The sequence below is a fragment of the Atractosteus spatula genome, chromosome 10, assembly GCF_055471065.1.
Source record: "Atractosteus spatula isolate fAtrSpa1 chromosome 10, fAtrSpa1.hap1, whole genome shotgun sequence".
NCBI lineage: Eukaryota > Metazoa > Chordata > Actinopteri > Semionotiformes > Lepisosteidae > Atractosteus > Atractosteus spatula.
The window spans coordinates 30,185,522-30,209,881 of record NC_142715.1 but is presented as its reverse complement, the minus strand read 5'-3'; the positions used below and the strand labels follow the sequence as shown (position 1 = coordinate 30,209,881).

The 24,360-nt window shown below is 41.6% G+C and overlaps 1 pseudogene; it reads left to right on the top strand.

The window, feature by feature from the left end:
• The first annotated feature begins 675 nt into the window (after window positions 1–675).
• LOC148827871 (antigen WC1.1-like) lies at window positions 676–24,308 on the top strand (annotated as a pseudogene).
• The last annotated feature ends 52 nt before the right edge of the window (window positions 24,309–24,360 follow it).

Below are 24,360 nucleotides of genomic sequence, written 5' to 3'. Positions count from 1 at the left end.
TGTGATTTACTGCTACAATTAATAATTGTCTCAGTAAATGCCCAGACCCTACAGAACTGGTGCCTTAAGAGAGCCACTATGATTACATATTTGGCGTCCCTGAGCCGGTTTTCTTACAGCACACAGGACCATATACACCAGTCACTGGAGACTGCCTGACACAGACAGCAGGACAGCACCACATTCTGGACACCAGTCACTAGACACTTCCTGATACAGACAGCAAGAATTACAAGACCGTATATACATAATTAATTATCTTGATACTGATTTAAAAATATAATACTTGTCTACAATTTTTTAAATTTAATATCTGATCTCTTCCTGCCCCTGCAGCACCTGCAGCCCTGCTGTCTGTATCTGTATCTGTGTTTCCTCCAGTGAGACACAGAGCTGCTCCTGTCTCTCCTCTCCTCCGCACTGCTGGGAGTGTCTTCAGGGAGAGGAAACAGTGATGTGTCTCTGATATATATGGAGAAGACTGAAAGGGCCCTGTGTGATTGGCCGTCCCACCTGTGTGAGAGGTTCCTGCTGTCAGTCTGAAAAGGCAGTGCTGTGTGTGATTGGCGGGGCGGGGGGCTGTGTTGTTACTGGGGGTCCTGGGTGCGGAGCAGCAGCTCAGTTGCCCTACGGGCTCAGGGGTGAAGACAGGGGTCTGAGCTGTGCTCTGTCCTGATGACAGTGAAGAGCTGCCTGTCCATCTTCTCTCTCGCTGTCCTGGTGCTGCACAGCTCAGCCAGTAAGTGACCAGTCTTCTTCTGTCCAGACAGACAGACAACAACTGGAATTAAATTAAGTAAAGTTTTGATGTAAATGGAGCAATAAGTGGGTTGAACATTTTTTAAATGTTTATTTTACATTCAGCTTTGTGGGTATTCATCAAAAATATTATAACTGTATTTTATCTTGGTCTGTAAGTAAGGAAATAAAATTAGCTGTGTCTAAATATAATTAGTTGCTTTTAATTTTTATTGGATTTTATTAAAATATTCTTAAGATTTCTAAACATTATATAATAATAATGTTATAGATGGATACAGCAGAAGCTGGCCATTATCACCCTCTATTGATAATTTGTGAAAACATGGAGTGTATAAAATCTTTAAAAAAGTTATTTAACTTACTCGTTACTGTAATAATCAACTTTATATATAAGTGATAATTTGAGTGATATGCTGTGACATGTGAAAAAGTCTTCATTTACTCGAAAACAAAAAAAGTGTGAGCAATAAAAAATGTTTCTAGAATAATATCATATTATACAGGATGATTCAGAAATACTCTGGGTTGTTTATTGTTTTATTGTGTTCAATTCTGACTCCTCAGTATTGTATTATGACAGACTGGTGCATTAATAGAGATACACATGTTTTTAAATACTGGATTATTATTGAGACTGATATTAAATTATTACAGACTGATGTATTAATAGATATACAGTAAATGTGTTGTCACCACCTAAAGTGTTTATGCTAGAGAATTAAGACTGGAGTTTTAATGCTGCCATTATATCTTTGGTGTATTCAGACAGTCCAGGTTTCTATCGTTAGGCTGTGTGATATTCAGTTGCTGTGAAAACAAGTAGTTCCTCTAGATGTTATAAGAATATGTGTTCCAATATGATAGGAAGTTATGAGTGTGAATTCTTCATTTTAAAGACTTACAATTACATTTGGAAAATGTAAAACCTTTTCAGTCATAGGACAATTAGCTCTTGTATTTTTATAGTATTAAAATAAAACTGATATATGTTTACCTGGTTCATAAAGCCCAGGTTTGCTTGTTTTCACATTGAAAAGCATAGGCTGATAAAAGTGACATTAATTATTGGTTTATAAGCTATAAAATGAAAAATATTAACAAAATTGTGGAAATTCTTAGTATTGTAGGTGTATTATTATTAACTGGGGTCTCATCAGAAACTGAGGTGTAACATTAATAATTTAACAACTACAAGACATTGTGGCATTACAGGAAGAATTAAAAAATGGTAGTTGTGTTTTGTGTTTATACAGGATTTGTCTATTATTTAACAGCTACATAATTTAATTTGTGTTTTTAGGTTAGTTATCTAATGACAGGGTTTTTTTTGTAAATTGTGTTTTTGACTACATTAGAAATCTGAAATTATTATCAAATGCAATTATATAAGTATGAGTAATACAAATTAAATATTTAATTACATGTTATCATACAAATGCAATATTTAAAAATTAATTCGTAATCACAGGACTCAAGTTTAGATTTTTGAGCAGTTGCTCAGGACAGCATCACAATAAATGTATCTGTGCCTATATGTTAAACCTGTCTGGTATTTTTGAAAAATGTTGTTCTTTAATATAATTTAATCTGATGATCATGTGTTAAGTTTAGATGTTGGCAGGTAAAGGCTAGAAAATCATTGTCAACAATTCACATACAGACAATGGGAATATACACCTCACACACATTTCAGCACAACATGTGAAGCACCTGTCAGCCTCTGACCACTGTAGTGACCACAGGTCCCAGTAACACAGAAACACTGGTCCCAGGACTTGGAAGCCACAGAGTTAGTACAGTGTCCAGTATAGTGACCACAGCATCCTGGAACCCAGGACCAGCCATCTGAGGCTCTACAGTCATTACAGCCACTGCCCACCGTAGTGACCACAGCATGCAGAAGTGCTTTTCTGTTTAATTTAAAACTCAGCTTTATGGATATTCCTTAAAATTATAATTGATTTTATGCTAGTGCTATAAATAAGGAAAAATAATAAACATTTTGCAGTATTAACAAGAATTTCACCTCGACAATTAATCATAATATTAATTCAGCTTATATGTTTTTTAAACTATTTTCTATTAATGCTGTATTAATAGTTTTATATGCAGTTATACACTATTACACACAACACAGTCTAAGGATAATGTTTTTTAAGTACTAACATATAATTATTATAACTATTAATATTGTAGATATTTAGCAACCTTATCAAAAATGTTGTACAACTTGACAATCCCTTATCTATTACCATAATAATAAAATGCAAAATTTGGGCTGTAATTTGGGTCATGTGCTAGGACTTGTGGAAATGTTCCCATTTGCAAACAAAAAGGAATACAAATGTTTTAACAATAATACAACGTCTTCAAAATATTTACCAGGGGTTGTTTATTTCATTGTGCTCAATTCTGCCCTCTCTAACAGGTATAAAAACAGACTAGTGTATTAACAGAGATCAGTGTGTTTTTAAACACTGTTGTATTGATCGGACTGATATTTTATTTTACACACTGATGAATTAATATGTTTTATTAAAGTAATTAACTGATGTGTTATTAAACACTGGAGTATTTTTAGACTAATATTTTAACTGAGATAAGTGTGTTATTAAATACTAGAATATTATTGAGACTCCAGTATTATTACTATTGACACATTTTGTATTTACTGTATTATTAAAGTAACATTAATAATGATAACATTATAACATTATGGAAATGTTATTAAAAAATAGAGTATTTTGAGAGAAGGTGACAATTTTAGTTCAAAGAACTATTACAGACAGGTGATCAGAGATAAAAGTATATTTAAGGCACGTTTCCGATTAACAAATAATATTAGTAACTATTGCAGGTGAATGTGCTAATACAAATAAGAGTACTGAAGGTAAATGTATTAAAATATTTTTGATCCATGGTTATTTTTGAGAATGATTACAGTAGTTTTAGATACTATGGTAATTATATTACAGAAGGATCTAACATTGTAACACTATTGAGGACAAGACATATAGTTGTGTTTATTTGTTATAACAGTCACATTCAGGTGATAGGTATTTGTATTGCAGTGTGTAGTAGTTTTCTGACCTGAATCCATACTGGGTGCTTTTAGACAACAGTGTCCAGTTTCAGTAACAACACAGGAGTCCTGAGGCAAATCTTGTAGTTTTTTCAACTTTAAACAAAAGTTTGGGATCTGTTCAGACTGGAGTTTTATTTGAGAAATGTGTCTATTATGTTGGAAGAAATGTGTATTTGACCCGGAAGTCCTTCATTTTGAAGAGAGAAAGGTTTAATTATTTTTCCATGTTTATTCTGCATTTGACTGATACTTCACAGCTAAATGAATTGTTGTTTGTAAGTCTTAGATAACTAATGATAGGGATAATTTTTCTTACATTATGGAATTTAAAAAAAAAAGAGTAATAAAAACAACCTGTGCACTGTGATTCTAGAATATATTATTAAGTGCAACTATAATTCAATCTGTGAATTATGTACTAAGATCTTGAGAGGTAAAAGCTAAAACACATTGTTCACATATTTATCATGTAAGCATAGCAAAAAAATATATGAATAAAAAGTAGTACTTAAATGAATTGTAGCATATAGTGTGTAATGGAAAAAAAAAATTCACACTCCAAACTGAAGGTGATTGAAAATTTAATCAAAAAGAACAAATCTAGTTACTGTAAATGTGCCCTGGACAGTAAGTATACACACTTCACGTACAGTCTGGGCTGGGACTGACTCGCATCAACAGCAACATTCCCTCGAGCGCTCACCCTGTCATTCAGACTGGGTCAGGACGTCTTTCAATTAAACCTTCAGTCTTTCATTCAGACTCCCAGTCACACTAATCACCTCTTTATTTGAAATTGTTCAGAGCACCGAATCTCCATCATTAGAGCTAAACCTTGTGAACCTAGCGATCGCATTCCTCTCATAGTCAAGTTATTTTAATTTCTCACTACTCCTGCTCTTCGATCCTGAAATATTTTCTCTGTTTTAATTCTTTCCTTTTCCTCGCTGACTCTCCAGCCTTTCTTTTCTTTATTTCAGCTGGGAGACGGGTGTCCCTCTTTATTTTTTCTTTCTGCTCACCTTTTTCATTCAGCCCAGCAGCCTGCATTCAATCTGTTACTCCCTGATCATTCAAACTCTGAAAGAGCTCAAAGTCCTGCGCCTGGGTTTCAATTATATCTCCTGCTGCAGATTTTCCATCTTTCTGCAGCATTACACTTCACTTATTTCAGCACAAGTTGTGAAGCATCCATGTATTAAGAAAATATTTTTATTGATTCTGTTTTGGATTTTATAACTTATTTTCAAAGTAGACTGTTGAAAAGACTTATTAGTGTTTAAATCTCTTACTTGATACAGACATGCGGTCAGTGTGCACTGTTAAGTACATGTGGGGCCTGAGACCCAGATACACCAAACCTGGTTTCAGTCATTCATCCTTCTGACACCACAGCCACTGTCCACTGTACTGACCACAGCTTCCAGAAACACAGGAGCACAGTCATTACACCCACTGACCACTTTACTGACCACAGCTTCCAGAAACCCAGAACACCGTCATTACAGCCACTGTCCACTGTACTGACCACAGCTTCTAGAAATTCAGGAAGACCGTTATTACAGCCACTGACCACTGTACTGACCACAGCTTCCAGAAACCCAGAACACCGTCATTACAGTCACTGACCACTTTACTGAACACAGCTCCCAGAAACACAGGCACACACTCATTACACCCCCTGTCCACTGTACTGACCACAGCTTCTAGAAATTCAGGAAGACCGTTATTACAGCCACTGACCACTGTACTGACCACAGCTCCCAGAAACACAGGAACACAGTCATTACAGCAACTGACCAATATACTGACCACAGCTTCTAGAAACACAGGAGCACAGTCATTACAGCTACTGACCACTATACTGACCACAGCTTCTAGAAACTGAGGAACATAGTCTTTACAGCCATTGTCCACTCTACTGACCACAGCTTCCTGAAACACAGGAAGACCATCATTACAGCCAACTGACCACTTCCAGAAACACAGGAGCACAATCATTACAGCCACTGTACTGACCACAGCTTCCAGAAACACAGGAATGCAGTCATTACAGCCACTGTCCACTGTACTGACCACAGCTTCTAGAAACACAGGAACACACTCATTACAGGCACTGTCCACTGTCCTGACCACAGCTTCTAGAAATTCAGGAAGACCGTTATTACAGCCACTGACCACTGTACTGACCACAGCTCCCAGAAACACAGGAACACAGTCATTACAGCCACTGACCACTATACTGACCACAGCTTCCAGAAACACAGGAGCACAGTCATTACACCCACTGACCACTTTACTGACCACAGCTTCCAGAAACTGAGGAACATAGTCTTTACAGCCACTGACCACTATACTGACCACAGCTTCCAGAAACACAGGAACACCATCATTACAGCCACTGTCCACTGTACTAACCACAGCTTTTAGAAACACATGAGCACAGTCATTATAGCCACTGTCCACTATACTGACCACAGCTCCCAGAAACACAGGAGCACAGTCATTATAGCCACTGTCCACTATACTGACCACAGCTCCCAGAAACACAGGAGCACAGTCATTATAGCCACTGTCCACTATACTGACCACAGCTTTTAGAAACACATGAGCACAGTCTTTACAGCCACTGTCCACTGTAGTAACCACAGCAGAACAGCCCTCTGCAGTCACACAGTGATATGGACAGAGAGATATATAACAGGATCTGGACACAGGTGTGTGGAGGGAGAGGTAAGATGGCTGCTGGTGGACTTTCTGTCACTCCACTGTCTCTTGTTCCCCATGGGAGAGACTAGCAATCCAATCAAACAGGTAAAACCAAATAAAAATTCCAGGTTTATTTCTAAAATCTTAATATAAAAATATCCTGTAGACGTGGTGATAGGTATTGTTTCTCTCTCTCTGCAGGCAGTGCTGATGTGAGGCTGGTGAATGGAGCCAGTCCCTGTGAGGGGACAGTGGAGGTATATCATGGTGGAGAGTGGGGGACAGTAATTCAAGATGGCTGGGATCTGGATGATGCTGCAGTGGTGTGCAGACAGCTGGGCTGTGGATCTGCTGTTTCAGCTCCAGGAGGAGCTCACTACGGACCAGGGTCTGGATCAGTCCTGCTGGGCTTGGTCTCCTGCAGAGGTTCAGAGTCTGCGCTGAGGGACTGTGGTAAAACTGAAGTAAAACAGTATAGCATTCCTCATGACTCTGATGCTGGAGTGAGGTGTTCAGGTAAGAGAAACAGACTCTCTCCAGTCTCCAGCACTGAGGAGAATTGAAACTCCTCCATTGATCGAGAGCCCCGTCAACACTCCTTACTGTCACTATGTCTTTCTAACTGTGTGGAGACCAGATGTAGAAACACAGACAGGAGACAGTGTCTGAGAGCAACTGCAGGACAAACCCCTCCTGTCTGCTGTCTGTCAGTTTTACACTCGACCTTCCAGTTATGTATAATAAACATTAATATATAAGGTAATATAACTATGTCACCAATGGATCTGAGTTGAACAAATTGAATTTTTCAGTCTCCAGTCTCCAGCACTGAGGAGAATTAAAACTCCTGCACCAATCTAGAGTCCTTCATCATTTGTCCATCCTCCCATTGCTGCTGCTCCTGTCCTGCTGAGAGCTGTGACAGCACTCCTCCCTGTCACTGTGTGTCTTTTCTCCTTCAGGATTGTATTTCCTGCAGTGTGTAGAAAAGATATTGAAAACTGTCTGAAACCCCCAACCCCACCTGTATGATTCCTGTTAGGTTTTACAATTGACCAATAAAGAAGCCAAAGGACAGTGTTTGATCATAAGGCTGTAAATCTACAAATAAATTTAACGTATGTGACCGATAGATCCGTATAAACAAATTTATTCTTGGTCTTGATTTGAAAACTACTGTTTGTCCTCCTTGTAATTCACCAGCATCATTTTCACTTACAGTTCTGCTGTGTCTCTCTTTTTTCTCCCTTTTCTCTATTTAATTCAGATTCAAAGAGCTGTATTGATCAAAGAATTACAGCAATGACATTGAACATCAGTTGCATTTCTCTGACATATTTACAAACATTACAACAACGACCTCATTCTGTGAGATTGAGTGAAACAAATTAGTTACAACAATATCTAAAAACTATGGAAATAAAAACTATAGAATAAAAACAATATGACTGATATGTATTCTCAAAATTTAATCTATTACAAAGTAGAGGAGATCTCTCAGCTTCCTGGTCCATTTGGTAGTCAGTATTGATCCAAGGATCTCATCCACTGTTTCTTCAAGAAAGCTGGGATATCTGGTAACCTGTTCCATATTCCTACAATCCTTTAGCAAAGTTGCCCTCAGTTCTCAGTGTACATACAGTATGGAATGTTTTAAATACATCATGAATACATTCACATTCTTAAAAAATAACTAAACAATCTGATATAACATCTCTGTTTCTCTAGGGAAAAATGTCCCTCTCCCTCTGTTTTATGTTTTCCAGGGTTGAGGTTTCAGAAAATAAAAACGCTTTGTAAGTTAGTGTCAAACCCAGAAGCCAGCTGCTGTATACAGGCAGCTATTTGGATGAACACAAATAAAGCCTTCATTTCCAAAGTAGTGTTTCATTATTTACAGAACAATAAAAACAACCCAAGAACAAAAAACTAAAGCTAAACATTTGAATGAGCATCTTCACATGAAGGAATACAACAGGCAGTTAAGCTGCTTACCAGCTCTTTAATATCTTTCTCAAAAGTGATCAGTCCCTTCCTTCTGCTCCCATCTCATCAGGGTGAACTGCTTCCTGCTTTTAAATGTCAGCTTACAGGTGACTGAGGATGGCAGATCAATCTTCATGGGTTTGACAGAAATCACAATCTTGTCTTGTCTCCACATGCTCATCCCTTTACAAATTAGAAAATAATAGATAGGCACTGTACCTGAAATAAGTTTACATATGCACACCTCCATAGCCAATATATGCTGTAAATACATGAAGAATAATACTGTTTCTATTCATCTTAATAGAAGTGAGCTTCGGTAATTGAGCCTATACTTCCTCAGGGTCTGTTTCTCTTTACTGTGTCTTACCCTCAGCTGATGTGCGTTGTCATATTGTTCAGAGTATCTGTCAGTGCCCAGGTCAGACAGACCTGCTCCTGCAGTGCCAGGCTGTGACAGTCCTGGTCTTGTCCAGAGTGTGTGTCAGTGCCCAGGTTAGACAGTCCTGCTCCAGCAGTGCCAGGCTGTGACAGGCCTGGTCTTGTCCAGAGTGTGTGTCAGTGCCCAGGTCAGACAGTCCTGCTCCAGCAGTGCCAGGCTGTGACAGTCCTGGTCTTGTCCAGAGTGTGTGTCAGTGCCCTGGTCAGACAGTCCTGCTCCAGCAGTGCCAGGCTGTGACAGTCCTGGTCTTGTCCAGAGTGTCTGTCAGTGCCCAGGTCAGACAGTCCTGTTCCAGCAGTGCCAGGCTGTGACAGTCCTGGTCTTGTCCAGTGTGTGTGTCAGTGCCCAGGTCAGACAGTCCTGCTCCAGCAGTGCCAGGCTGTGACAGTCCTGTTCACAGTTTTTGTCAGGGGGCAGGTCAGGCAGTCCAGCTGCAACAGTAGCTGGACTGGGTATGTTAGGCTTGGTTTTCTATAACCTCTGCACCACTTTGGACGTGATGTCTAAAACAACTTTATTAAAAATAATTTACAATTTTTGAATCCAATTCCCTTTATTTTTTATATGTAAGTGTTCATTTCTGCTTTATATTGAAGGACATTGTTTAGTTCCCAGGTTTTCTCCAGGTTTATCAGGAAGCTTTGGGGTAGAATGTGTTCTTCATCTTGGTTCAGGGTTTCAGATATCTGCAGGTCAATTACTTGTGTTTCACAACCAGATTCCCACTTTGAAGCCCAGAGTTCTAGGATGTCAGCTCCTATGACACAGTGGGGTGTCCAGAGGTTCTGGTCATTTTAATTATTTTTCATTGATCTCTCAGTGTTTCTGTGACAGTGACTTGATCTGCAGTGAATGTGTGCTTGATAATTTACAGATTAATTTTTGGCTGAGCAATTTCCCAAAATTCCAAAACAGTGTATAGTTTTAGTATTCTTTAGAATTCCTCACAATTTTGTTCAAATAATGAATACTCACTCTCTATTACTGCTCTCTCTTCCTATCTTTTCTTATATTCAAGCATATCGAGTGGTCTGGGACAGTGATCTCTGTTATTGTTCTGATATTCCAGCTCATCAAAGGGTCAGACTGGTCAGGGGCAATGATCTCTGTTATTATTCTGATATTCCACCTCATCGAGTTGTCAGAAAGGTCAGGGACAGTGATCTCTGTTATTGTTCTGAAATTCCAGCTCATCGAGGGGTCAGAGTGGTTGGAGGCAGTGATCTCTGCTCTGGGAGACTGGAAGTGCAGCACAGAGAGACCTGGGGCTCAGTGTGTGACTCTGACTTTGACTGGCAGGATGCAGAAGTTGTCTGTCGAGAGCTGGACTGTGGGGTTCCCTCACAGGTGCTGAAGGGGGCTCATTTCGGGAAGGGGGAGGGACAGGTCTGGACAGAGGAGCTCCAGTGCCAGGGAAGTGAATCCCACCTGTTCTTCTGTCCAAAGTCCTCCACAAAGACACAGAGCTGCACCCATGAGAACGATGTGGGACTGGAGTGTTTTGGTAAGAGGGGGATAATTCATTTCATTTTTTCTTTAATGGAGCTCAAAACTGAAGTTTAAAAGAGAAACTGATGATTGCTACAATAACTGTGTCAGCACTGGGGATTGGTGTTTAACCATGAAGATTCACTACACAAATCTTCTTATTAACAGTAAATTAAATAAACTTTAAATTGCCACCTTTGCTGATGAATAAAGCATTCAAATTCAATTGGACTGAACAGTAACACGTTCAGGTACTTGTAGGACAGTATTGGTTTGTGTAAGTGTGAAGAGTGTGTGTAAGTACTGCACAATTCCTAACTATAATCCCTGTCCTGTGTGCAGGATACACAGGGTTCAGGCTGGCGAACGGCTCGGACTCCTGCTCTGGACAAGTGGAGCTGCAGTACGACAGTAAATGGGGGACAGTATGTGACCAGTACTGGGACCCGAGAGATGCCAGTGTTCTCTGCCAGCAGCTGGGCTGCGGGGAGGCTGTAGCAGTGCCAGGACAGGCCTGGTTTGGACGGGGCAGTGGACCAGTATGGGCTGATGTGTTTGAGTGCCGGGGCAATGAGAGCCGTCTCTCACACTGCACTGTCTCCTCATGGGGCAGAGCAGGGTGCTCTCATGGACAGGACGCAGGAGTCATCTGCTCTGGTGAGAACCAACACACATTTACATCTTGAATATTAAACATTGTAATTATGATGAAGCAATGATTGGCAGACATGAGATAGGTTTGCATGCCTTCATTACGTGCAAAATGAGAGACAATCTTGACACACTTTAGATGTTTTATGTGCAATCACCTTGAGTCAGTCGGTTGTCTCCTAACTCATGAATTAACTTCTTACACTTATATAGCACTTTTCTGGACACTCATCTGAAAGTGCTTTACAGGTAGTGGTGACTCCCTTCCACTTCCACCAATGTGCAGCCCCACTTCGATGATGTGAGCTAGAGTGCTAGAGTGCGCCAGTTCACTCACCATACAAAAGCTCTCAGTGGAGAGGAGAACAATTCATAGATGGGGATTATTCGGAGGCCATGATTGGCCAGGGAGGGAAATTTGGCCAGGACACCAGGGTGACACCTCTACTCTTTTCAAGAAACACCCTGGGATATTTAATGACCCCAGAGAGTCAGGACCTCAGTTTTATATCTCATCCGAACGACGGCGCCGTTTTACAGTATAGTGTCCCCATTGCTATACTGGCACATAAGAACCCATACAGGCCGAAGGTTGTGCATCCCCTGCTGGCACCTCTAACACCTCTTCCAGCAGCAAGCTTAGTTTTTCCCAGGAGGTCTCCCATCCAGGTACTGACCAGGCTCACACCTGCTAGCTGTAATGGGTTACCAGTTGTGAGTTGCAGGGCGATATATCTGCTGGTTGAAGGGAAATCCTTCAAATTATGAATTTGTATTTTTGAATTAAATGAAATTTGGAAGGGGTTATAAAAAAATGTATAAAACCATTCACACATGGTTGACTGGTCTTATTCGCTGACTTCACCCAGACTTTTCATGAGTAAAATACATTGATTGGAGTAACTAGCTGTATCCATTTTTCCTTCAGTTGACCCATGATGTTCAAGTGTGCAGGACTATCATTGAAAACGAGTCTGTGATGATGGGTAACACACAGTTTTCCATGAAGGTAGTTGTTACGACCCCAAGTGTCTAGGGGTAAAGGGGTGTAGCATTTAGGATAATTCTTTTGGAAGCAGGTGGGTTTTGGTGAGGGACTAGGAAGCGTGATAACAAGGGTAAGGAACTAGAGTGGTGCCAAAGGAAAGAAAATAACAAACAAAATTGAGCTGGCTAGGACAGTGAGGGAAAGCTAATCTGACTACAAAAGAAAACCCGAAACACACGGTCTTCGGTGTCTTCAACACCCTAGCTAACCTGCACTGACTACCCAAAACCATACAAGATAAACGGCACTCACCCGTACTAAACTAGTGTACTAATACAAAATCAACTAAGTGTGTAAAGTGTACCCAACAACCTAAACTAACCTTATGTACAAAAGTTCACACAAAAACACAAGTGAACCAGGAATACAAATAAGGGAAAACAAGAGTAATCAACAGGAGCAGGGTACAAAAGAACACAAAAGTTGAACATGTAACACTGGGGCAAGGTAATGGCAAAACAAGGATGAACACACAAACAAACGAAAGTACAAAGAAACTAACGTAAAACCAACAAAACAACAGAGCCGAAGCTATACGAAAATACACACACACACAAAGCAAAACAAACCAACAAACGAAGCCGAAGCAATAACCAGAAGCAAAGCGAAACAAAGCGATAATCAAAACCAAACGGGACCGAAGTCAAACGAAAGGCCTTTTCTTCCTGAAAGCCTCCATGTTATATAGTGAATAAAATGAGTTCTGATTGGCTGAGAGCTAATTCATCATCATGACATCATACGGAAATTGTGGTGTAATGGTGGGTCAATGGGGAAGGGAGAACAATCAAGGGTCAGCAGTGTGGACATAACAGAAAAAAACACACACAGAACACACACTGGGACGTAAACGTAGTCAATCAATGTAATAAACACACACCTAAATAATAACATGATGTACCAACAACATTTGGTTGTACATGAGATAATGGATATTTAAAAACAATAGTTTCTGATAGAGAAAACAGGGACAGTTCATGTTAAATTTACCCAAAGGTTGTGATTGTGCATTTGACAGACAAATAAAACAAGTGAAATCAGTCAGATGTTACTGTAACCTGGAGAGGATGAAGCCTCTCATTCTAAATGCAGGTCAGGAGGCAATGCCTCTGTGAGCTTGGATTACAGAGTTGAAGTGTGATGATGAAACCTGATGATTATTGATTTTTACAGGTTCCTCCCTGTCAGCTCTAGACGGTGGAGTCCGGCTGTCAGGAAGAGAGAGTCACTGTGATGGCCGGGTGGAGGTTCACTACAACAGCACCTAGGGGAGACTCCTCCAGCGCTCCTGGGGCTACAGAGAGGCCTCTGTGGTCTGCAGACAACTGGGCTGTGGCTCTGTAGTGCAAATATACCACTCCTCTGTGTATGAGACAGGCGACAGTGCACTGTGTCTGACAGGTATTCAGTGCTCTGTAGTACAAGTCTATAACTCCTCTCTGTATGGGACAGTGACAGTGCTGTGTGTCTGACAGGTATTCAGTGCTCTGTAGTACAAGTCTATAACTCCTCTCTTTATGGGACAGTGACAGTACTGTGTGTCTGACAGGTATTCAGTGCTCCGGGGACGAGTCTCACCTGGTGAACTGCAGTTCTCCACAGACAGTCAGCTGCAACACTGGACAGGATGCTGCCCTGCTCTGCTCAGGTAGGAGCCATTCAAAGTAATTTTTTATTTATATGCACATTGATATGTAGGACATACAACACAAACCCAAAAATATTTGTCACAAAATATAACAACTGGACCTGTCAGCAGCAGTTAATATATTGAATGAAGTGATATTTGTTTTTATTTTAAGTCCATTAATATGGACTGGCAATAAACCAGTGATAAATGTATGAAATTTGAGTATGATTGTAGAAGAGATTCCATATATTGTTCAATCCAGTCATCCCATTCTGTAGAGATGCAGTGTTTAGTCATCAGGTTAATCCACTGCAGATCACAGTTGTGAGGCCTGTGCTTCTAATTAATGAAGATCTCCTTTGTTGCAGTTGTAAGCAACAGAGATAAAAAAATGAGAATATTTGCATGATAAGTCAATAGATTAATTAAGACAGCTGGGAACGATGAAAGCCTACAGCCTAAGGAAAGAAACCTTTTATCTATTTCTTTTTTTAAAAGAATGTTTGGTGGGCATTACCAGAAAGTATGGATGTAGATGCACTTACTACATCATAAGCATTGAAAGTACTGGCTTATTAGGTCCATATAAATAATCTTTTTAGTTGTATTAATGATATATAATATATAATGATATGTAATATGATATATAATTATATATATATATGATATATATGTTTTATAATGAATGAGCTGGATTTCCATTGATATAACAAGAAAATAAACATTCAGAATCTTAACAAATCCATTGGAGATGGAGTCTCAGGTTGTCACAGAATCCAGGGAAAATTTCCCCCTGGAAGGATGTGCCCTTAAACATTTTGGGGTGCAATATCTTGTGAAGTATAGACAAGTAGAGGCCTGGACCAGGGCTTGAATTGAAGCTAAATCCTTGAATATTAAACCTGAATCATCAAATTTCTCATATGTCTTACTGTGTGCACTCACTCAAAAGAAATATGGAATGTTTTTTCATCTTCACCAATAAATAAAAAAATACCAAAAGCACTGAACTAGGCAGTGCTAAAGAGGCTATATATAGGATTTAAGCAGTAAAAAAGAAGACGTCTTACTAACTGATTGCTAGCAAATAAGAATCTGATTAAATTGACATGCAGACAATGACAATGACAGATTAAACAAAAACTTGGTTTTTGCTCAGCATTGCCCCAAACAGCAATGATATCTCTCTAAGCCTCCGAATGGTCAGAATTCACTGACTAATAGCTATTTCCATTTGGATTTTCTACAGACAGTTAGTTTGAAGACAGGCTAAAAATCCATAGTTTACCCCTTGTTATATAAAACTTTTTTCCCTTATAACTCTATAATCTGAAATCCTCTATGATGCGTAAACAGGCTAACCAGAGAATTACCACACCACCTATATATGTCTCTATATCACTGGGTATTGTCTCTCCTAGCCCAGCGCTCCCTCAGGCTGGTTGGGGCAGGAGATGATTGTGCTGGGAGGCTGGAGGTTTATCACAATGGCTCCTGGAGGACAGTCTGCGATGACTCCTGGGACCTGGCAGACTCTCAGGTGGTGTGCAGGCAGCTCCAGTGTGGGACGGCCCTCAGTGCCCCAGTGCCAGCCTCCTTCAGCCAGGGAACTGGACCCATCTGGCTGGACGAGGTGGACTGTCTGGGGAACGAGTCGTCTCTGTGGGAGTGTCCTTCAGCAGGGTGGGGACAGCATGACTGTGGACACAAGGAGGATGTGAGAATCCTGTGTTCAGGTAAGCGAACGAAAAAAAAAAATCATCCATATTCTCGAATTCCACAACGTGGATATGGTTTGCATTTGGAGTGCTTAAATATATCCTATTGAGGAAAATTCAATTCAATACAGTTAAGTTTTATTTTTATTTTTTCAATGGACATTGTCACAAAGCAGCTTTACAGACTTCCAGGCCTGAACCCCCAGTGAGCAAGCCTAAGGCGACAGTGGCAAGGAAAAACTCCCCTAGACTATAAGAAACCGTGAGAGGAACCAAGGCTCGAAAGGGGGAGCCTATCCTCCTCTGTTAATTAAAATGAACAGACATGGTGAAAAAGATAGTATTTTTATTTCAGTAATGTGTAGTGAGGTCCAGCAGTGTCTGGAATGTTCAGTAGTTTCCTTTGGTTGAAATTTCTCTGGGAAGTTGAGTTCGACAGGTAGAAGGAGCTGGATTCTGGGCCTGGGCTTCCCAACACTCCACCTCAGAATAGACAAGAAATAAAGTATTAGTGAATGACAACGAAAACAGAAATTGGTAGGTTGCGTGGCTTGCTTTTCCTAAATATTTATCCAAAGGCTAGACTGAACAAATATGTTTTTAACCCAGATTTGAACACTGGGAGTGCGTCTTAATTCCACACATCTACGGGGAGGCTATTCCATCATTGGGGAGCTCTATAAGAAAATGCTCTGTTGCCAGCTGTGACTTTTTTAATTCCAGGAACAACTAGGTAACCTGCTCCTTGTGATCGAAGTGTACGAGAGGGATTATAAGGGACTAAAAGATCACTCAAATGTTTTGGGCCAAGATCACGCAAAGCTTTGTAAAAAGAGACTAAGATATAGTTATGATACAGCTGGGAATGCACATATTCACATCCTAGCAAAAATAAAAATAAATAAAGGAACTCTGGCACAGAACGTGAATTCCCCTCCACTAGTGAATGGGGATATATTTATCTCAGTCCTCCAGTAAGATCTAGGATCCAATCTTCAAACGTCTCACATCAATTGTCTTTCATGATTTTCTGCCTCAAATGTTTCATTTTGATTTCTTCCAAGAATGGCTTCTGGCCAGATCCTGATGACCCACACGGTGTTAAATGTCACCCCAAGCAGCACGTTCTCCTTTCACAGAGCAGCACCACTCACCCTGAGCCACGCGTTCTACTTTCATACTCAGTTCCTTAGTTGTGCTGCTGCTGAATAGCCAAGCTGATCAGAATGACGTTTTGGGTCAGAACCTGATCTTCTAATGGGATTTTAAAGCTCTGTGTGATGCACTGTCCAGATTCTGAATGAACAGCACCACACACTCCTGTCACCTTCATGTCAACTGTGTTATTGTACAGCTGTCCTTGTTTCATTATGTGAGTCAGTTATAACTGGATGAGTACAGGAAATGAGACTGATTGCTGTTCACATTGTTTGTTGTTTTTTTTCTTATCAGTTCAGAATGAAACGTTGGGCTGTCTTGTCAGGGTTTGTTGCCTTTGACTTTCCCTGCTGTCTTGACAGATCACACTCTCCTGAGACTGTCTGCAGGCTGTTCAGGACAGGCAGAGGTTTACTACAATGGCACCTGGGGCAGCATCTGTGCCAACAGCATGACAGACATCACAGCTGCAGTGGTCTGTAAACAGCTGGGCTGTGGAGACAAAGGCACCGTCAGAGAGACAAACTCCAGGCTGAGCCCTGATCCCAAATGGCTGGACTTTGTCTCCTGTCGCAAACACGACTCCACCCTGTGGCAGTGTCCCTCCTCCCCCTGGGGTCAGAATGACTGCACAGACCGGGAAGTGGCTAACATCACCTGCTCAGGTACAGGGTGAAGAGTAATGCTCTGTGAATTCGTGTTTTGCCATATTTAGAACAGACAAAAGCTTTAAACTGAATTCTTATTAATTTATATCCAAACATGTATAAAAATGAAAGCAATGTCATTGTTATTCATTTTATAATAATAATAATAATAATGTTTTTATACGATTATTAATCTTTGAAGGTCCTAGGAAAGTAGCTGACAGAAGCACTCCAGCCCCTCAGGAAGAGCAGCCTCAGCTGTACTGCCCAGGTGAGTTCAGTGTGTAAAACAGTCAGAGACACTGCAGCCCTGAGCTGAGGAACAGTAACCATGCAGCTCTCTTCTAGAGTCGCTCAGTACCTCACTAACCTCTACTGGCGCCCCTTCTCTGTCCTGTCTCTCATTTCTGGTTCTTTGCTCTCCTTCCGGTGTTTCTCTCTCTCTGGGGCTATATATTTCCGGGTCTTTCATTCTGCTCAGCATTGACGTTCGGATGTCCTGAGACCCGCCTAGCACCAGGTCGCCCCATGTCCGCTACCTGAGGGCATAGGTTTCTATACGGCATTCCCTGAACAGCTGAGCCCGGGCTTACACCCGTCTCTCCGCTACTCATAGGGTCTTTTCACTCTCCTGTCTCTCCACAATTCGTCCTCTCTGACATCCTTGACACTACTACAGTCACTGAGCTGAAGACACTCAGTAACCTCTCTGCCCTCATCTACAGTCACAGATCTAATGAGACTTGATAACCTTTCTGTTGTCTTTCAGTCCCCCTGGCTCTGCGCCTGGCTGGAGGCACTAACTGCTCTGGCCGGGTGGAGCTGTGGTATGAGGGCTCCTGGGGGACAGTCTGTGACGACTCCTGGGACCTGCAGGATGCCCAGGTGGTCTGCAGACAGCTGGGCTGTGGGGACGCAGTGAGCGCAGCAATAGAGGCCTCATTCGGACCAGGAAACGGCGCCATCTGGCTGGACGAGGTGAACTGCACAGGCAGTGAACTTCACCTGTGGGACTGCTGTCACTCTGGACTGAATCAGAGCGACTGTCGACACAAGGAGGATGCAGGGGTTACCTGTACAGGTGAGGAGAGTCTTAGAACTGTAGATGAACAAGGTAGCAGGACAATGGAGAAGTTAGACTGATGTTACCCATACTCTATCACTGCTTAATATCTAACTGAATCAACTAAGATCATCAGTGACAAGATTGGGATGTTTTGTAGCCATGTGTGTGTGAACAGCACTAGGCTTTAATTCCGAACAAGACACCATTCATCCTGCAATCCTAGATTTGACCTCAAGGAACAAATGTAAAGATTTTCTTTTTATTAAGACCACTCTGGATTCAACTTGCTATAAAACCAAAGGCAAAATAATGACAGTTCTCCTATCTCTTTTACAGGTTTGTCAAAGACAACAGCCAGTCCAGCAACAGCTACAGGTGAACAGAAATCCTCCTTGTCATTGATAACTCCTGTCATTCTGTCTCTTCAGATTCCCAGTGTAGCTGTAGTGTCTCCTCTCCTCCCTCAGGGTGAAGATCAGTCTTTTCAGATTCCCAGTGTTGCTATAGTGTCTCCTCTCCTCTCCCAGGGTGAAGATCAGTGTTTTTAGATTCCCAGTGTAGATCTTGTGCTAGTGTCCTCTCTTTCCTCACTGATTTACTGACAGTCCTGATGGGTTAGATTGGGAATCCTTAACTTTTCTTCATTGATCTTAGGTTCACCCTGAAGCCATGATACCCACATATGGGAACAGGAGGAGAACAGGACATGTGTCAAAGTGTATATGAGCCCAAGAGCACCTCTCCTGATCCCTGTTCATCCATTGTCTCCCCCTCTCTCAGGCAGAACCAGGACAACACCCCAGACACAACCACTGGGAGGCCTGTCCGCCTCGCCCCTGGTCCTCCTGCTGCTGGGGGCTCTGCTCTTCGTGGTGCTGGCTCTGTTAGTGGGGCAGCTGATCCAGAATAGGAAGCTGAGGAAAGGTAGGGAGGGAACTCGCCATCCACATAGTGACCTCTAGTGGTCAGTTCTGTCACTCACATGGAACTGATATTTATATAATTCCCTTGAGGAATAAACCTGGTAGAGAAAACCATTTGAAGTTTAAGAAAGATTATAAACAATTAAAGATGGAGATATCAGGAAATTTGCAAATCCAGAAGCATAACATTTAGGTGCTCTAATGTCCAAAGAAGGTTTAGTAGTCAATGTTTGATCTTGTACTCTGCTCCCTGCATGTTAACCCTGAGTGTCTGTTTCCTCACACAGCCCTATCTAAGGGAGCACTCACCCCCTATCATGATGCCGTCTACGAGGAAATAGAGTACAAACTGGCCAGAGAGGGAACCTACAGCGCCCCCAGGAGAGGTGAGTGGAGAGAGTCTTCAGGTGTGATTAGTCTCCACCCTCGGAGGAAGATCTGAGGACTTACACTTGTAGAAAATCTCACTCAACTGGTTTCTGACAAAAAGAGTATTTTTTAGTTTTAAACCTGTAGGGTTTTTTCTCAACTGGTGTCAAACTAAGTGACGAAAATCAACACAGCACGAATCTGGATCTGCCTTATAAACACAAACTCACACCCTGGCTTCTCTTCCAGTAGAGGACACTGAGGCTGCTGTCCGACTGCAGGTATTACTGATCTGTCCTCCTGTTCACAGGGAGATTCCTCTCTGATGAGATACCCTCTGGATATGACGATGTGGAGGACAGTGAGGGAGACCCAGTACCAGGTGAGGGAAGATGGAGTCAGGGGGCTCAGTGTGGGAGTGGGGGTGTCTTCAGTCCAGTACTCACTCTCATCCCAAACCAGGCTGACATTTAGAGAACTTAAGTAGAAAATCCTGAATTATACAAATAGAACCACATGTGTTTGATACCTTATAAAGCCAGCTCTTCAATGTTGCCTCACACTAGCCTTATCTCGGCAGATCACAGATGCTGAGCAAAACTATAGCTGGTCAATACTGGGGTGGTAAACAGGGTGCTGCTTTCATTGGTTTTGATAGAAAAGGAGACTGGGGAACAGCATGCTGTAAAAACTGCCTTTCAGATCAGATAAATCAGCGACCCTAGAGTTCTGGCTTAACTATACACCACAAAACATTTAAAATCACACTTTACAATAACTTTGCAGCTCTATGGTCAAACTAAGTCTGAGTCCGGAAGTGTAAATTCTCTGTCTCTCTCTGTGGTTCAGGAGACTCGATAACCTCTCTGAAAGAAGAGATCCCAGAGTACTATGATGATGCTGTAACTGTAGCTCAGAGCCCAGATGCCTTGTCAGGTCAGTTACTTCAGTCTAGTCACATGGGGAAAATCTGCACCAATCTCAGTGAGTCTGACTCTCTCTACTATGTCTTTGATCTCAGCTTCTGAATACGGAGTCTGTGTTATTCTGCACCAGTCACATGAATCTGACTCTCTGACTCTCTCTCTCTCTCTCTGTGATCTCTGCCCTGCACACTCAGTCTGGGTCACTGTGCTGCCAGTGTCCAGCTCCTCTTCAGTTGCACATAGTGTTCAAATCACTCTCTGTCCAAATACAACCAACCTTTCTCTGCCCTGTTGTCCTTCAACATCTTATTTTAAATTTTAAGAATTGTTTTAAATTTCTTACTGAAGTGAATAGGACTAGAAATCAGGTTCCCTGATCTCCTGTACTTGTCTGGAGTTTTAGTTCCAATGTGATGTTCAGTTAATCAGTGTGTTCTGAGAAGCTCTAGCAGTCATGTGCTCTAGATAAATCAGTGCTCTGATATGCGTCACTGAATCTGTACTCTTTGTGGTTCAGGACAGCTGATGTCCCCTGTGACGGAAGAGGCCCCAGAGTACTATGATGATGCTGTAACTGTACCTCAGAGCCCAGATGCCTTGTCAGGTGAGTTATTTCAGTCCAGTCCCATAGAGAAACACTGCACCAATCCCAGAGAGTCTGATTCTGTGCACTGCACGGCACATTTGGATTATAGGGCTCACATCGCTGCTCTCTGTCCAAATACATCCGTACGTCACTGCCCTGTTGTCCCTCAACATCTTAATTCAAAATCTAGGATTAGTTTTAAATGTATGACAGACATGAATAGGAGAGGAAATCAGGGTCCCTGATCTCCTGTACTTAAGAGTCTGGTGTTTTAGTCGTAACGTGATGTTTAGTTAATCAGTGTGTTCTGACGAGGTCCAGCAGTCCTGCTCTTTAGATGAGTCAGTGTTCTGATGAGTGACAGTGACACATTGCTCTGTGTGCTTCAGGAGAGCTGATGTCCTCTGTGAAAGAAGAGGGTCCAGAATACTATGATGATGCCATCACTGTGCCCCAGAGTCCAGACACTGTGTCAGGTGGGTTATAATAAATAAGATTCATCAGTACCCCTGTACCAGCCCACAGTAGCCTTTGTCATTAGAAATTAGTCTCAACCTAATTTCATATCTGCAAATAAACACTAACTGGAAATGAAGAGGCCAGTTTGTGTCAGAATGACAGAGACATTACTGACCTGCTCTTCTGTTTACAGGAAGACTCCACTCTGATAAGACACCCTCTGGATACAGTGATGTGGGGGACAGTGAGGGTTACCCCACTTCAGGTAAAGGGGGCTACAGCCAGGGGGCTCAGTGTGGGTGAGGTAGTTCAGGGATGGGAAGATAACCTCCAGTAATCCATCTCTGTTGCACTCTCATCCAAGACAGGGGGGAATCAGGCATTTTGCAGTAGCGGTAGCTTCACTCTGTCATGTCCTACAAGGATCAATAACAGCCAATAAAGGCGGAGAGACCTGAATTGTACAAAGTAAGATTACAAAGATCAGAGTGTCATTGAAACCCACCTACTGACACACCCAGCCAATCAGATGATTTAAATTGATCAGCAGCTGATCAATGATGAGGGAGTAAGGTCTGGACAGAGCAAAGCTTTAGATTCCCCAAGACCAGGAATTCTATTCTCTGACTGCAGAGAGAATTACTAGGCTCCTAAATGACTAGGTCTTCCTCACTGTGGTTTAAGAGCATTGATACTTCATAAGTATAAGTGAATTCTACACTGAATCATCAAGTCTTCCAAAAAGATACAATTTAATTTTAAAAAATCCTATTAAACACTTTTGACTACAGTATTGTAACATCTATTCTGTATACTATAACTGTTAGTCCACTAATAGCCATTGATATCAAAGCAGATTACTTCTCAGATATGTTCTATTACGCTTATTTTTTGTTATGCAAATTATCATTATATCAATAAATTGTATATTGTTTGGTTAGAATACATGTGTGAAACTATAGATTATTATGTTTGATTAGTTCCTAGAAGTCTACAAGTACTCTCAAAATATACTGCTATAATTTCTGATTGTTACAGAAAATTAAAATCCCCGTTCACTGCACTGCACTCACAACTGGCAACCCACTGAAGCTAAGCAGGTGTGAGCCTGGTCAGTACCTGGATGGGAGACCTCCTGGGGAAAAACTAAGGTTGCTGCTGGAAGAGGCGTTAGTGGGGCCAGCAGGGGGTGCTAACCCTGCGGCTCATGTAGGTCTTAATGCCCCAGTGTAGTGATGGGGACACTATAGTGTAAACAGGCGCTGTCCTTCGGATGAGACGTAAAAACCGAGGTCCTGACTCTCTGTGGTCATTAAAAATCCCACGGTGTTTCTTGAAAAGAGTAGGGGTGTACCCTGGCGTCCTGGCCAAATTTCCCATTGGCCTTTAACAATCATGGCCTCCTAACAATCCCCCTCTATAAATTGGCTTAATTATGCTGCTCTCCTCCCCACTGATCGCTGATGTGTGGTGAGCGTTCTGGCGCACTATGGCTGCCGTCGCATCATCCAGGTGGATGCTGCACAGTGGTGGTGGAGGGGAGTCCCCATTGCCTGTAAAGCGCTTTGAGTGGAGTGTCCAGAAAAGCGCTATATAAATGTAAGCAATTATTATTATTATTATTGTGACTATGTAAGTGTTTTAAAAAATCTAGGTACACCTGGGTAATGTCATCAATTCCAATTCCAGTTCCAGTTCCAATTACATTACATGGCTAGGGGCTGCAAAGCAAGGAGATGTTTGCTGAGATGTTGAGGTGTGAGATTCAGTGATCAAAGCAACCATAAAGTTTAGTTAAGTTCTGGGTAAATGATTATCAATCAACCGTCCAGGAATGACAGAGCTATTTCTTGCTTCTACTACTTGTCCATATCAACTGGAAAGACCAGATTGGAGTTTAGTCTTTGACCCTCATAAAGAGAGCTTGCCTTTCTGTTGTTTTTAGAAACTTTAATTTCTTGTTTAGAGAATCCCTTGGTTAAAAAGTGCCTCTCTTGGCTAGTGGGAGCATCTTTAGAACAGGGAGATAGGCTCCCATTCATTTTGTAGCAATTGGGTTCACAAAAAGAGAGATTTAACTGTAGGTTGTAATGTCTTTGGTTTAGAAGGTTTGATTTATCTCTTTCTTTTATGTAGGTGTTCTGTAAAAGCTGAATACTTGGTAGCAGTTTGAGGATTTTCTGGATGGTTAGGATGTAGGTGTCTAAAACACCTTGTTCGCAAATTTGTAATTGTGTGCTGTATGTTTATGTTGTGTGTAATTTCGTGTGTGTTGTGTCATTAATAACAAATATTTAACTATTGGGAATATATTTGGCAAAATCTTTACAAGTTGGGGGCTTATGATTATGACTTTATGATTTAATTATTAATTTATCTACTCAGTCTTTTCTGATATTCACCATTTTCATAATACTTATTTGTATCAGTATTATGTTAATAACTGAGTCATTTGTAAAAATATGAGTCTGTGTCTCTCTGTCAGGTGTCCCCCACGCTGGCCCTGGAGTGGACAGGGTCCTGCCCACACTGCCCTCTGAAGAAGGAGCCCCTGCCCCTGACAGGACTGACTACGATGATGTTGGGGACGAGTCTCAGGGAGAGGATGGGTGCTGTGAGACTGACAGGGCTGTCTGGGAGAAGCTCCTCCTGTAGGTCTAGACACAGAAGAGCTTCACCAACAGAGTCACGCAGTCTTAGAACAACT